At 35.5% G+C, this 15950-nt stretch overlaps 1 protein-coding gene across 10 annotated transcripts in view; it reads right to left on the bottom strand.

Annotated features, from left to right (window-relative positions):
- Positions 1 to 15950, bottom strand: part of NEK11 (NIMA related kinase 11) — a 349893-nt gene that overhangs the window by 302382 nt on the left and 31561 nt on the right. The window lies entirely within an intron of this gene.

Here is a 15950-nt window from a genome sequence, read left to right as displayed (position 1 = left end):
TCATTTCAATAAAGAGTTAGAGATATTGAAAAAAAACCAAACAGAAATCCTTGAAATGAAGGAAACAATAAACCAAGTTAAAAACTCCATAGAAAGCATAACCAATAGGATAGAACACCTGGAAGACAGAACCTCAGATATTGAAGACAAAATATTTAATGTGCCACACCAAAGCACATTATTATGAAAATATCTAACATACAAAATAAAGACAGAATTTTAAAGGCTGCGAGACAAAAGAATCAAATTACATTCAGGGGGAAACCAATAAGAATATCAGCAGATTTTTCAATCCAGACCCTAATAAAGCTAGAAGGACCTGGAACAACATTTACCAAGCCCTGAAACAAAATGGATGCCAACCAAGAATCTTATACCCAGCAAAACTTACTTTCAGATTTGACGATGAAATAAGATCCTTCCATGATAAACAAAAGCTAAAGGAATTTACAAAAAGAATGCCGGCATTACAGAACATTCTCAGCAAAATATTCCATGAGGAAGAAATGAAAAACAACGATGCAAATCAGCAACGGGAGGAACTAGCCTAAAGGAATAGCCAAATAAAGGAGAAACCAAATCATGTCAAAAAACAAAAATGAGTCAAATGACTGGGAATACAAATCATATCCCAATAATAACCCTGAATGTTAATGGCCTGAACTCATCAATCAAAATACATAGACGGGCATTTGGATTAAAAAGAAAACTCCAACAATATACTGCCTGCAAGAGACTCATCTCATAGAAAGAGATACCCATAGACTAAAGGTGAAAGGATGGGAAAAAACATACCATGCACACGGACACAGCAAAAAAGCCGGAGTATCCATCCTCATCTCAGATAATGTGGACTTCAAGCGAAAACTAGTCAGAAGGGATAAAGAAGGACATTACATACTGCTGAAGGGAAGCATAAATCAGCAAGATATAACAATCATAAACATCTATGCCCCAAACATTGACTCATCCAGGTAAGTCAAACAAATCCTTCTCAATTCCAGAAATCAAATAGAACACAACACAATAATACTAGGCGATTTTAACACACACCTCTCTCACCACTGGATAGATCTTCCAAACAAAAATTGAATAAAGAAACCATAGATCTCAATAACACAATCAACAATTTAGACTTAACCGACTTATATAGAATATACCATCCAACAAAGAACGAATACACCTTCTTCTCAGCAGCACATGGATCCTTCTCTAAAATAGACCATGTCTTATGCCACAAAGCTACTGTTAGCAAATACAAGAAGATAGAGACACTACCTTGTACTCTATCAGATCATAATGGATTGAAATTAGAAATAAATGACAGAATAAAAAACAGAAACTTCTCCAATACCTGAAGATTAAATAATACACTATTATATGATGAATGGATAACAGAAGACATCAGGAGGGAAATAAAAAAATTCTTAGAAGTAAACGAGAACAAAGACACGTCATATCAAAATCTCTGGGACACTATGAAAGCAGTACTTAGAGGAAGATTTATTTCATGGGGTGCATTCAACGAAAGAAGTAGAAATCAACAAATAAACGACTTAACACTACAGCTCAAAGCCCCAGGAAAGGAAGAGCAGACCAACACCAAAAGTAGTAGAAGACAGGAAATAGTTAAAATCAGAGCCAAAATCAATGAAATTGAAACAAAAGAAACAATCAGAAAAATTAACAAAATAAATAGTTGGTTCTTTGAAAAAATAAACAAAATTGATAAACCCTTAGCCACACTAACAAAGAGAAGAAGAGAGAAAACTCAAATTACCAAAATTTGGAATTAACAAGGAAATATCACAACACACACGAGTGAACTACAAAACATAATTAGAAACTAGTTTGAAAATCTATACTCCAACAAAATAGAAAACCTCGAAGATATCAACAAGTTTCTAGAGACATATGAATTACCTAAACTGAACGAGGAGGACATACACAACTTAAATAAATCAATTTCAAGCAATGAAATAGAAGAGGTCATCAAAAGCCTATCAACAAAGAAAAGTCCGGGACCAGATGGGTTCTCAGCCGAGTTCTACAAAACCTTTAAAGAAGAGCTCATTCCAATACTCCTCAAAGTAATCCATGAAATAGAAAAGGAGGGAACCCTCCCAAACTCATTCTATGAAGCCAATATCACCCTGATACCTAAACCAGACAGAGACACATCAAGGAAAGAAAATTTCAGACCAATATCCTTAATGAACATCGACACAAAAATGCTCAACAAAATTTTAGCAAATCGCATACAAAAATATATTAAAAAGATAGTGCACCACGATCAAGTGGGTTTTATCCCAGGGATGCAAGGTTGGTTCAACATCCGGAAATCAATAAATGTCATTCACCATATCAACAGACTAAAAGTTAAGAATCACATGATTATTTCAATAGATGCAGAAAAAGCACTCGATAAAATACAGCATCCCTTCATGCTCAAAACACTAGAAAAAATTGGGGTAGTGGAAACATTCCTTAACATTGTAAAGGCCATCTACACTAAGCCCATGGCTAATATCATTCTAAATGGTGAAAAACTGAAAGCATTCCCCCTAAAAACTGGAACAAGGCAGGGATACCCTCTTTCACCACTTCTATTCAACATCGTCCTTGAAACTCTAGCCAGAACAATTAGACAAACCAAAGAAATTAAAGGGAAACGAATTGGAAAAGAAGAACTCAAACTATCCCTGTTCACTGATGACATGATTCTATATTTAGAGGAACCTGGAAATTCCACCAGAACACTCTTAGAACTCATAAGTGAATTCAGTAAAGTAGCAAGTTACAAGATCAATGCTCATAAATCCAATGCATTTTTATACATAAGTGATGAATCTTCAGAAAGAGAAATTAGGAAAACTACCCCATTCACAATAGCATTGAAAAAAAAAATACTTGGGAATCAATCTCACAAAAGAGGTGAAAGACCTCTACAATGAGAACTACAGAACACTAAAGAAAGAAATTAAAGAAAACCTTAGAAGATGGAAAGATCTCCCATGTTCTTGGATAGGCAGAATTAATATTGCCAAAATGGCCATTCTACCAAAAGTGCTATACAGATTCAATGCAATTCCAATTAAAATCCCAATGGTGTACCTTACAGAAATAGAGCAAGCAATTATGAAATTCATCTGGAAGAATAAGAAACCCAGAATAGCTAAAGCAATCTTCAGTAGAAAGAGCGAAGCAGGGGGTATCGCAATACCAGATCTTCAACGCTATTACAAAGCAATAGTAACAAAAACAGCATGGTATTGGTACCAAAATAGAAAGGTAGATCAATGGTACAGAATAGAGGACATGGACACAAACCCAAATAAATACGATTTTCTCATACTAGACAAAGGTGCCAAAAATATGCAATGGAGAAAAGATAGCCTCTTCAACAAATGGTGCTGGGAAAACTGGAAATCCATATGCAACAGAATGAAACTAAATCCCTATCTCTCACCCTGCACAAAACTCAACTCACAATGGATCAAGGACCTCGGAATCAGACCAGAGACCCTGCATCTTATAGAAGAAAAAGTAGGTCCAAACCTTCAACTTGTTGGCTTAGGAGCAGACTTCCTTAACAGGACTCCCATAGCACAAGAAATAAAAGCATGAATCAACAACTGGGATAGATTCAAACTAAAAAGCTTTCTCTCAGCAAAGGAAACTATCAGTAATGTGAAGAGAGAGCCTACAGAGTGGGAGAATATCTTTGCCACTCATACTTCAGATAGAGCGCTAATTTCCAGAATCTATAAAGAACTCAAAAAACTCTACACCAAGAATACAAATAATCCAATCAACAAATGGGCTAAGGAAATGAACAGACACTTCACAGAAGAAGATATACAAGCAATCAACAGATATATGAAAAAATGTTCACCATCTCTAGTAATAAGAGAAATACAAATCAAAACTACCCTAAGATTTCATCTCACCCCAATTAGAATGGTGATTATCAAGAACACAAGCAACAATAGGTGTTGGCGAGGATGTGGGGAAAAAGGTACACTCATACATTGCTGGTGGGGTTGCAAATTAGTTCAGCCACTCTGGAAAGCAGTATGGAGAATCCTCAGAAAGCTTGGAATGGAACCACCATTTGACTCAGCTATCCCATTCCTTGGCCTATACCCAAAGGACTTAAAATCAGCATACTACAGAGATACAGTCACATCAGTGTTCATAGCTGCTCAATTCACTATAGCCAGAGTGTGGAACCAACCTAGATGCCCTTCAGTTGATGAATGGATAAAGAAACTGTGGTATATATATTTATATATACAATGGAATATTACTCCGCCATGAAGAATGATAAAATTATGGCATTGGCAGGCAAATGGATGAAATTGGAGGATATCATGCTAAGTGAGATAAGCCAATCTCAAAAAACTAAAGGACAAATGATCTCGCTGATAAGCGGATGAGGACATATAAGGGGGTGTAGGAGGGGTTAGTGTTAGGGTTAGGGTTAGGGATAAGGAGGGTGGTAAGAATGGAGGAAGGAAGGACTGTATAGAGGGAAAAGAGGGGTGGGAGGGGTAGGGGGGAAGGGGAAAAAATAACAGAATGAATCGAATAACATTGCTGTATGTAAATTTATGATTTTTAATTAAAATAAATTAAAAAAAAGAAATAATGAGGACCAGTTACTCCTCTGATTCAGGATTAATATCCAGAAAGTATGAAGAACTTAAAGAGCTTAACATCTATAAAGGCCCCAATCAATAAACAGCAAAAGAACTAAGTAGACATTTCTCAATAGAAGAAATACAAATGCCCACCAAATATATGAAAAAAAATGTTCAACATCCTTAACAATAAATGAAAACCAAAACCACAAAGCTTTCATCTCATACCATTCAGACTGGCAATCATCAAGAATACAAATAATAGTAAATGCTGGTGAGGATTTGGCAGGAAAAGTAAACTCATACATTGTTGGTAGAATTGCATATTAGCACAATCACTCTCAAAAGCAATATGGAGATTTCTCAAAAGACTAGGACTGGAAGTGACTATGGTCACACTATATGACCCAGTGATCCCATTCCTCAGTATTTATTCAAAAGAACTAAAACAAGCATGCCATAATGGTACACAGTAATGTTTGTACCAATGCAACTCACAATAGTGAAGTTATGGAACCAATCCAGGTGTCTGTAAATAGATGAGTATTAATAAATGTGGTAAAACACTGGTGTTTTACTAAGCCATAAATAAAAATTAAATTATGACATTTGCTGGTAAACGGATGGAACTGGAGGACATCATACTAAGTGAAATAAGCCAGACTCAGAAAATCAAGGGTCAAATGTTTTCTCTCATATGCATAAGCTAGAGAAAAGTAAAAAAAAAATTAGGTGGGGGCCAGATATCAAAAAGATAAAGGGAAGATTAGTGGCATAGAAGGAGATCAAAGGGAAGGATATAGGGATGAGAAAGGAGAGGAAATGCATAAAGAATTTGACAAAATTACACTATGTGCATGGATAAATACACCACAGTGAGTTCCATCTTTATGTATATCTATAAAATACTAATTAATATAAATAAACAAATAAATAAAGACCAATAGAGTAGAGGAAGAAAAATAGGGGGAGGGAAGAGAAAAGGGAGAGCACTAGGGACTGAAATGGAGAACATTAAATCCCATTCATATATAATTATGTCAGAATGAACAAAAATCTTTGTATAACCATAATGCACTAATAAAAGCATACAATTTTTTTAAAAATAGAAGTTTTCTTTAAAACTAGGAATGCATGCAGGGTCAATTATAATTTCCCCTTCAAAACCTGTCATGGCTCTTCCTCTCTCCACTCTTTCTCCCCCACTTTGAGACAAAATGATGAGGAAATTTTCATTTTCTTATTTACACAGATAGGCAACACCATTGAATAGTATGGCTTCATTATTTTAAGAAACATTCATGGTGATCTCCACACAGTCATCACCTCACATCACTCCATATCATATGCTCTGGAAGGAAGGGCCCTCTTCCTTGACCCTTGAGTGAATCCTAATTGATCTAAGCTAATCATATAATCCTATTCTTGCCAGTGACTGGTTTATGCATGTGATATAATTGTGACGTGTGGGAAATGAAGAGGCCTCCTGAAAGTTTTAATAAATATTCCTTTTACTATAATTGTCTGGTGATAGGCAGGAGTTATAAAGATAACTTTGTTTTACATAGTCTGAAGCCTCAAATTTAATAAACTAAGAATGAAGTCATTAGGTGCTAGAAGCTCAAAGTTGCTCACAATTTTTGGAAGAGGTAAAACGAGTTCCAAGAAACATAGTTCACATTTATTCATGCTGAAGCACTGTAGAAAGCTTTCATCTCAAAACCTTTTGATCCCTCCAGGTCCGAGGCCTCTCCCTCTGCATCCTGTGACAACTATTTACATTTTTGGCTAATACAATGATTTCCTTTACTGGATTTAAAGGCCAGAATCATACTTTATTCAAGTGGAATTCCTAGCTCCTGGTAGTATCTGATGTGTTTGAATGGAATCAAGCTTGCATATTCCTGACCCTTCAAAATTTGCCTTGGTCCACCACAGCAATTCAAACACTGTGCATTATTATATTCATTTATTTGTCTTTCCTTTGACTGATAATAATTAAATTTTGTTCATTTCAGGGTCTCACACAATTTTTGGCACATCTAGATGCTCCAGAAAAGTTTTGGTGATGATCAAGATCAAAATGAAGTCCACCCCAAATGCTGCAGGCAAAGGTAGTAGGAGGCCAAACTTCTGTGCATGATATTTTCCCCTTTTAAACACATTATCAGCTGAGCATCAATCAGAAGATGAAATTTTATAAAAATTTGCTTTCTACCATACATGATGGAATAGCTCTTGTCTGGAATCTAATTTACTCATGGGAGCTGACAAGAACATCAGCACAAAGAAAAATGGCAGTTATTGCAACCTGATAAATTGTTACCTCAGTTGTTTCACAAAATCTCAGAGAAATGATAACACCTGCTATAACCACCTTTAGAGAAGCACAAAGCTACCCAATCTGTCTCTCAATTTTTTCCCAATTTTGAGACAATTTATGTGTTTGTATAATTTTGAAGCTTGATGTAACTCTCAGAGGGCAGATAATGAAGCCCTCAGAAGTAACTGAGTTACAGCAAAGTTGTTATGTACCGGTGAAGGAGCAACTCTGAAGAACAAACTTTTGTCTCCAAATTTAAGTTTCCTTCTTTCCTGTTTCAAGATAGAAAATTTTACCATGTAATAATGAAAATAATATAAAATTTTTCATTTTTCAAATCATTTTTCAAAGACCAAAAACTCCTGCCAACTACTCTTTTCCCCTACTTAGCCTTGGAGAGAAAAAGAAAACAAAAACTAAAACCTTGTCCTGGTCTTGCTTTTGATGAGGCACTAATGAAGCTACATCTGTTCTTCATTAATTATCGCTGGAGAGTTACAGAAAAATCTTACCAGTAGTCAACTATTGCCAATTATGAAGACCCAAATTTGAGGTTTTGGAAGACACACTACAGAGAAGAGGGAGAAATGTTTCTCAGAACTTTACTAGAAAGGTGGTGAAATCTACATTGTTGAGGTTGTCCTGAATACCATAACCCTGGGTACCAAAAGCCCTTGTAATTTTGTATGTTTGAGGGCCAGTTTTTTAAAAGTTCAACTGCACAAAACTCATTTTTTAAAAATTGAGCAATGGAGAAGTAGCAATAAGCTTTAAAAATAAAAATAGCCATGATAACATTAATACTCCAGGCAACAAACCACTAATTTGTCACACTTTCAAAAGTACTGAGTTTTGAACATAGATTCTGTTTATGTCATCAAGGAAATTAAGGATCATGACAATGTCAGTAAGGATATAAAAAAATAATTTGCCATAGATAATTGGGTCAGCTTTTGTTATGATTGCTACATGCCCCACACTTGCCATTAATGTTAACTTGATATTCAAAATGCAATATTCTAATAAATGATTCATGTTAGATTTTTATTTTGTGGGGATTTTTTGTTGTTGCATTTTATTAATTTTTTTTAGTTATGGATGGACCTTTATTTTATTTATTTGTTTGTATTCAGTGCTAAGGATTAAACCCAGTGCCTCATACATTAAGCAAGTGCTCTACTACTGAGCCACAACCCCAGCCCTTTATTTTGAATATTATGAAAAAATACTGGAATTGTGGATTTCATGAGATAAGTAGATGTGATGCAAAAACCTACCATGAAATCAAGACACAGTGACAAATTGAGTTTTAAGAGGCAACAAAAAGTGATAAGCTCCATTTCCTTGACTAGGTAAAACCATCAAAAGATAAACACTGTTTAAAGTAAAATTAAATGATGATCCAGGCAAGAAGTCTGGTGCTCAAAAAATAAAATAAAAAATAATCTAGGGTTTCGATGAAATAAACTCTCATAATTTTATCTGTAGCAAATGACAAAGTAGCAACATGTTTGTAATTCTAAATTTCAGTCTCTACGTCAACAGCATGGTAAATATATGGGCTTGAGCTTAAACATTTTCTTTAACTGTAGCATAAAGCAAGCTGTTACTGCACTTATTTTGAGATGGTAGGAGAGGAAAATGAAACTGCATTAGCATATTCCCATTAGAGGGTTTAAACAACTGATACTAGGTCTTATATTTTTGCCGAGTAGTACTTATCTGGAAATAAAAGTCTGTTTTTGTGCATCTAAAAAGCTGGGGCCTCACCTAACAATAGAGTGCCAATTAGAATCTACTATCTATCAAGACAGATACGGTTTCCCTGAATGACAGGCTATGGATTTAGTCATTGATTTGTAACACATGAAAAAGTCACTGTAGACTGTGTAAGAGGAGGAGACAGAGATGTGGCTAACCTGTCTCTGATTACACAAACCTTCATTTTTCAGAGACAGAAAGGTGAGGAGAGCCTGGCTAAGGAAGAATGCTTTGGACACTGTGCATTTAATATAGCTCACAGAGAGCTGTGCAGTTTGTCCTGCATGCCAAAGTAATCCAAAGGAACTTGGCAAAAAAGGCTATCTCCTTAGGTCACAACACCGAACAAAGGACATTAAAAAAAAGGGGGTGGGCCTTGGGTATGGTTTTCTTTTAGTTTGTTACTAGAACTTCTGAAATTTACTTGAGGATAAATCAAAGTGTTTTCATATACAGACTGAATAAAAACGTTAGAATAAGGTATGATATTTGAATAAGCCTCAAAGAAGGGCCACAGGGTATTAGAAGAGTGCTTCTCAAATTTTACTGTGTCCTAATCACCATAGGATCTGTTAAATGCTGCTTCCAGAGTAGAATAGTGGACATCAGAGACTTGGAAGGGTTGGGGAAGAGGGTGATGAACAGAGGATAGGGTATAGAGATGCAGCTGAATACAGAAATGACTTCTAATGTTCTATAGCAAGAATAACTGAAAACTATTAATTGTATATTTCAAAATAGCTAGTATAAAGGATTTTGAATTTTTCAACAAAGAATGATAAATGACTAAAATTGTACTAAAATGATAAATATGCCAATTATTCTGATCACATAATGTATTATACATGTATTGAATGATAATATACTGTACCCCATAAATATGTACAGTATGATGTGTCATTTAAGAATAATAAAAATTTAAATTTCCAAATCAGCAGTTCTAAGGTATAGCCTGAGAAGTCAACATTTCTAACAAGGTCCCAGGTGATAGCTGAGGCTGCTTATCCAGGGGTAAGGACCAGCAAGTTTCAAGCACACAGAAGTCCAGAAGACTGTCCCAGAGCTCTTCACAGGCTTGGGGGAGAGGGCCGATAAGAGGAGCAGCTGAGTGAGTGGCATGCGTCTCTTCCTACCCTTACAACCCATGAGATCTCATGTGACAACCGAGGATTGGGGACTATGACTGATTGGGGGCCTGCTCATCATACAGATCAGGACACTGGAACTCAGAGAGCCTGCAGTACATGTGTGATTACACGAATGGTATGAATCTACATTGTGTCCAACCACAGAAAGGAAATTATGTACCCCATTTGTGTACAATGAATCAAAATGCAGTCTGTAAAAACTTAAAAGCTAAAAAAAAAAAAAAAAAAAAACAAAAAAAAAACACCATTAGGAAAATCTTACTCATGTTTGGCTCTTATTCTTTAAACTGCAGTTTTCAGTGTTTTCTTCTTGTTTTGTTCCCAGCAGTGATAAATTACAGCTACCCACTCATCCTTCAAACATTTCTCATTACAGAATTTATTACTTTAATGTATTTACACTCAGCCCTATTGCACAGATGATTTCACATAACTTATATAATAAAGCAAAAAATTAAGACCAGCAAGAATAGGTGGAAAAAGGAAAGAGGGAAAAGAACATAAATATGCTTTCAAAAGTTGTAGCTCTTGTTGAGCTTCAAAGTTAATTCCAAACTTCATAAAATGCAGCATCATCATCATTAGGACTAGTCTTTTTATTAACACTGTGGTTGCTATTGATAGTAACATCACTGATAGAATTCTTTTGAGAGTGATTGTGCTTATTTGCAGTTCAATACACAATAACAATACACAAGTGTATTTAGCCCCACATCCTCACCAGCATTTATTTTTATATTTTTGATGATTTCCATTCTATCTGGAGATAAAAATCTCAGAAGAGTTTTGATTTGTAATTCCCTGATTGTTAAGGCTGTTGAACATTTTTTATGTTTGTTGATCATTTGTATTTTTCTTTTGAGTGATGTGTTTAGTTCATTTACACATTTATTCGATTGGGTAAATTTGTTTTTTCTTGATGTTGTTTTTTAAGGTCTTTATATATTCTGGACATTTATTCACTGTCAGAAGAGTCATTGGCAAAGATTTTGTCCCATTCTGCAGACCACTGGAACCCTACTTCTGAATCCTGGATACTTTATCAGTACAGTATGCTGCCCTCTGAGGTTATAAAATCAGAGCCCAATAAGCTACACATTGAGAACTCAGCTCCAAAATACATTCTCTGCACATGATTGATAATCTGAAAAATCAGGAAAGAAGGGTGAAGTACTTTCTCTCCACGCACATGTTCCAATTTTCATACAAATTATCTTTCAAAAATTGTACAGCAATAATCCTGACATAAATCTCTGGCAAATTTGAAGAACTGATGATTAAACAGATGGCTTGTAAGCATTTAAAACATGAAACAGCAGCCAGCAGGGACTCACATGGGTTTATGGAGAATAAGCCAAATTAACCTAATTTCTTTTTTATGAGAGGGTTACTTGATTGGTAGATCAGAGAGAAGCAATTAGTAGTGCTATATCATGATTTCAGCCCACTTACTGTCACCATGTTAACAGATGTCAAAGAATAAAATCTTCTGATATCATTTTAAATATGGGAGAGATGAAATCTTCATGTGGATTCATTCACGGATGGTTGAAGAAGCAGAACAAATGTACTAAAGTCTTGTATTAAAGGCCATTTTTCAGGTGGTACCTCTTGTAATGCTAGTGGAATCTATCCCTAAGGATACCTTTACCAACATTTGATTTATGACTTGAACGAAGACTTAAAAAGACTCTACTCCATGTACAAACAGAGAAACAAGATGTATCCCATTTGTTTACAATAAAAATAAATTTAAAAAAAGACATATTTACCAAGTTTATAGATGACACAAAGCCAGGCAGCCGTAATCAGTAGACATGGGCAGAATCAATTTTTCAAAATGATTGAAGAAGCTGGAATATGCGCTGAAGATGAGTAAGAATGCATTTTACAAGAACAAACATGAAGTTCTACATTTAAGAATCAGGAAAATTCTCAAATCTAAGACTTGTGACACCTGGCTTAAGAGCAGAAAGACTTGTCTCTAAAAACTCTGAGGAGAGTTATGGAAAGCAGAATTGTGCCCCCCATAAATTCAGTATGTGACAACCATGTGGCATGACTACTAAAATTGCTCCTGAGATTCTAAGCTGACTTGGAAACATATAAGAGGCTTTATTATCAATAGACTTGCCTCCAACAGGTCTCTTGTGCTCAGACCTGGGAATCTCATGTCAAAGGGAATATTTTTACCCAGGTTAGCTCATGCAATGATGACTAAGATGGTAAGGGGTCTTAAAATCAGATGATCCAAGGAATAGAAGAAAAAGGAGAGAGAGCTAACATTTTTAGCAGTAACTAGCAAAATCGTGCTAAGAATGTTTTCTGTGTCCTTCCTTTAAGACTTAGAACCATAGTTATTTTTATTTTTATATTTCCTTACAGCTTTGGTTTTTAAATGTTTTTATTAGTACATTAAAGTTATACATAATAGTGTAGTTCATTATATTATGCATTCATATATGCATATAATATGCTCCATTTCAATCCCTCATACTTCCCCTTTCCCTTCCTCCCCCAGCCCCTTTCCTTTACTCTACTCTATTTATTTATTATTTTTCAATTGGTGGATTATAGTTACACATAGAAGTGAAATTTGTTGTGATACATTCATACATGCTTATAGCCTAGTTTGGTCAATTTCATTCCACAGTTCCTCCCCTTTCTCATTCCTCTTCCCTCCCTCTTCCTCTAGTCCACTACTTCCCTCACCACCACCAATTTTCATGAGAAAAACATTCAATCCTTGACTTTCTGAGTCTGGCTTATTTCACTCAGCATAATGTCCTCAAGTTCAATGCTTTTATCAGCACGTCTTGACTTCATCCTTTATGGCTGAATAAAACTTCGCTGTATGTACATACACCACATTTTCTTTATCTACTCAGTTGTTGACTGGCACTTGGGTTAGTTCTATAACTTGACCACTATGAACTGCATTGATATAAATATTAATATGCATGTATCACTATAGTACGCTGATTTTGGTTCTTTTGACTAAGTACCAAGGAGTGGGATAATGGAGTCAAATGGTGGTTCCATTCCTAGTCTTTTGAGGAATCTTCATACTGCTTTCCAAAGTGGTTATACTAATTTGCTGTCCCACCAAAGTAAAGTGTGCCTTTTCCCCACATCTTTGCCAGCAATTACTATTATTTATATTCTTTTTCTTGGGGGGTGGTACCAGGGATTAAACCCAGGGACCAATGAGTCGCACCCCTAGCCCTATTTTGTATTTTTTTATTTGGAGACAGGGTCTTACTGAGTTGCTTAGTGCCTGGCTTTTGGGATCCTCCTGCCTCAGCCTCCCAAACCACTGGGATTACAGGATTATGTGCGAGCACCTGGCTTATTATTTGTTTCCATTCTAACTAAAGCGAGACGAAATCTCAGTGTAGTTCTGGTTTGCATTTCCCTAATTAATAAGGATGTTGAACATTTTTTTCATTTTTTTGGTTTGCATTTCCCTAATTAATAAGGATGTTGAACATTTTTTGGCCATTTGTATTTCTTCTTTTGAGAAATGTCTGTTTAGAGTATCTGCCCATTTATTGATTAGGTTGTTTTCTTGGTGTTAAGTTTTTTGAGTTTGTTATATATTCTGAATATTAATCCCCTGTCAGAAGAGTGACTGGAAAAGATTTTCTCCCATTCTGTAGGCTACCTTTCCATGCTCCTGTTTCCTGTGCCATCCAGAAGCTTTTCATTTGAGACCATTACATTTATTGAAACTTATATTCCATATACTTATTATTTTTCCCATTTTTCAGACAAGAAAACCAAGACTGATTGCTCAGGTAATTGTCCAAAGTTGGTGGAGAGATTGGAATATAAATGCAGCAGACAATCTTTAACCAACAGTTTAAATTTTGATTTTAATTGAAAAAAGATTAGGCTAATAATAAGTGGCAGGAGACCCACATTATATAGCTCCTTGCATATGCCAGTTTCCATGGGGGACATCCTCTCTTTACCCTTTCTCAGTCTGATTCATATTCATCCTATAAATCTGACTCCTGTTTTCTCCTCTAGAGGTCTTCAATCTTTAAAAATGGAGTAAGTGCACCTCCACCTAGCATGCCCTCTAAGTGACTGCAAGTGCCTATTTACATCTTTGTTTGCCTGACTGGACTGTAAGTTATTTGAAGGCAAGATTCATGTTCTAATTTTCTTTTTGTTTATAATAGTTTTTATTGTATAATAGATTTTAATTGTTATATATGATGGTAAAATGTATTTTGATATATTATACATATATGGAGTATAACTTCTCATTCTTCTGGTAGTACCTGATGTAGTGTTACATTGATCATGTAATCATATGGTTTATAACAGTTTTATTTATAATTCACATACCATTAAATTCACCTTTTTAAAGCATATAAGTTAGTGGTTTTTAGCATATCCCCAGGATTTTGCAACATTACAAATATTTAATTTTAGAACATTTTCATCATCCCTGTTACAGACTTGTGTTCTCCCAAAATTTATGCTTATGTCCTAACTCACAATATATTAGAATATGACAGTTATTTGGAAGTTACATGTATTCAGGTGATTTAATTAGAATGAAGTCATTAGAGTAAGCCTAATCAGTGAGTGGTGTCCTTAAAAGAAGAGAGAAACAGAGACACCAGGGGAACTCTTGCACACACAGGAAAGACCACGTGAAGACAGAGCCAAAAGGGGGCCAACTACAAGCCAAGGAAAGTCACCTCAGCAGAGACCAACCTGTCAGCACTTCCATCATGGACTTCCAGGCTCTAGAACTCAGAGAAAATAAATCTCTGTTGTTCAAACCACCCAGGAGTGCTATTTTCTTAAGTCAGTCCTAGAAAACTAATACAATCCCTAAAGAAACCCCATAATCATGAGCAGTCACTCCCATCCCCCTTCCCACCTTCCCTGGCAACCACTAACCCATTTTCTGCCTCTATGATTTACCTATTCTGTATATTTCATATAAATGGAATAGGTCTTTTGTGATTGGTTTCTTTCACTTACAATAATATTTTTAATTTTTATTGGTATACTATAATTTATGTAATAGTGGGATTCATTATGACATATTCATATATGCATATAACATAATTTGGTCAATTTCATTCCCCAGTACTTCTCCTTTCTGTCCCCTCCTCCTTCCCCATGGCCCCTTTCCTCTATTCTATTGGTCCTTTTAATTTCATGAGAGACCCTCTTTTTCCTTTTATCTCTCTGGCACCCACATATGAAAAATAAACAAAACAGGACCCTTGACTTTCCAAATCTGATACATTTCATAACACTCTGAAGTTCCATCCATTTTATTGCAAATGATATCATTTTGTTCATTTTTGTGCTCAGGAACACTCCATTGTATATATATGCCATTTTTTCTATCCATTGACCTGTTGACAGACAGTTAGGTTGGTTCCATAACTTGGTCAGCTAATGGCCATGTGAACAGTTTCCACCTTTCATTATTATAACTAATGCTGCAATAAACATCTGTACACAAGTTTTTGTGCGGGCATAAGTTTTTATCTTCTAGGCATATACCCCAAAGTAACTGCTGAGTCATACGATAATCCTATATTTAATGTTTTGAGGAACAGCCAGATTGTTTTGCAAAGTGGTCACATCATTTTACATTCCTGTCAGGAGCATATAAAGGTTCCAATTTCTCCACATCTGATACTTATTTTTTTAATATTTTTTAGTTGTAGATTGACATAACACCTTTACTTTACTTATTAATTTTTATGTGGTACCAAGAATCAAACCCAGTGCCTCCCATGTGCTAGGCAATTGCTCTACCACTGAACTGCAACCCCAGCCCTGATACTTTTTATGTTTTTTATTCTAGCCATCTTAGTGGGTATGAAGTGACCATTGGAATTTTGATGCACATTTCCATGACCGCTAAAGATGTTAAATGTTTTTCCATGTTTTTCTTAGCTATGTGTATATTTTTGAGAAATGTCTGTTACTGTTTGTTTTCTTATCCCTAGCCCCCAATCCATCAGAGGGCATACAGCAGACAAAAAATTGGAGTCATAAACCACTTGTAGCAGAACCACCCAGAACTCCTAGATC

This window comes from Sciurus vulgaris (assembly GCF_902686455.1).
Source record: "Sciurus vulgaris genome assembly, chromosome: 10".
Taxonomy (NCBI): Eukaryota; Metazoa; Chordata; class Mammalia; order Rodentia; family Sciuridae; genus Sciurus; species Sciurus vulgaris.
Note: the sequence above shows the minus strand (reverse complement) of the source record. Positions and strands in the feature narration are given on the sequence as shown.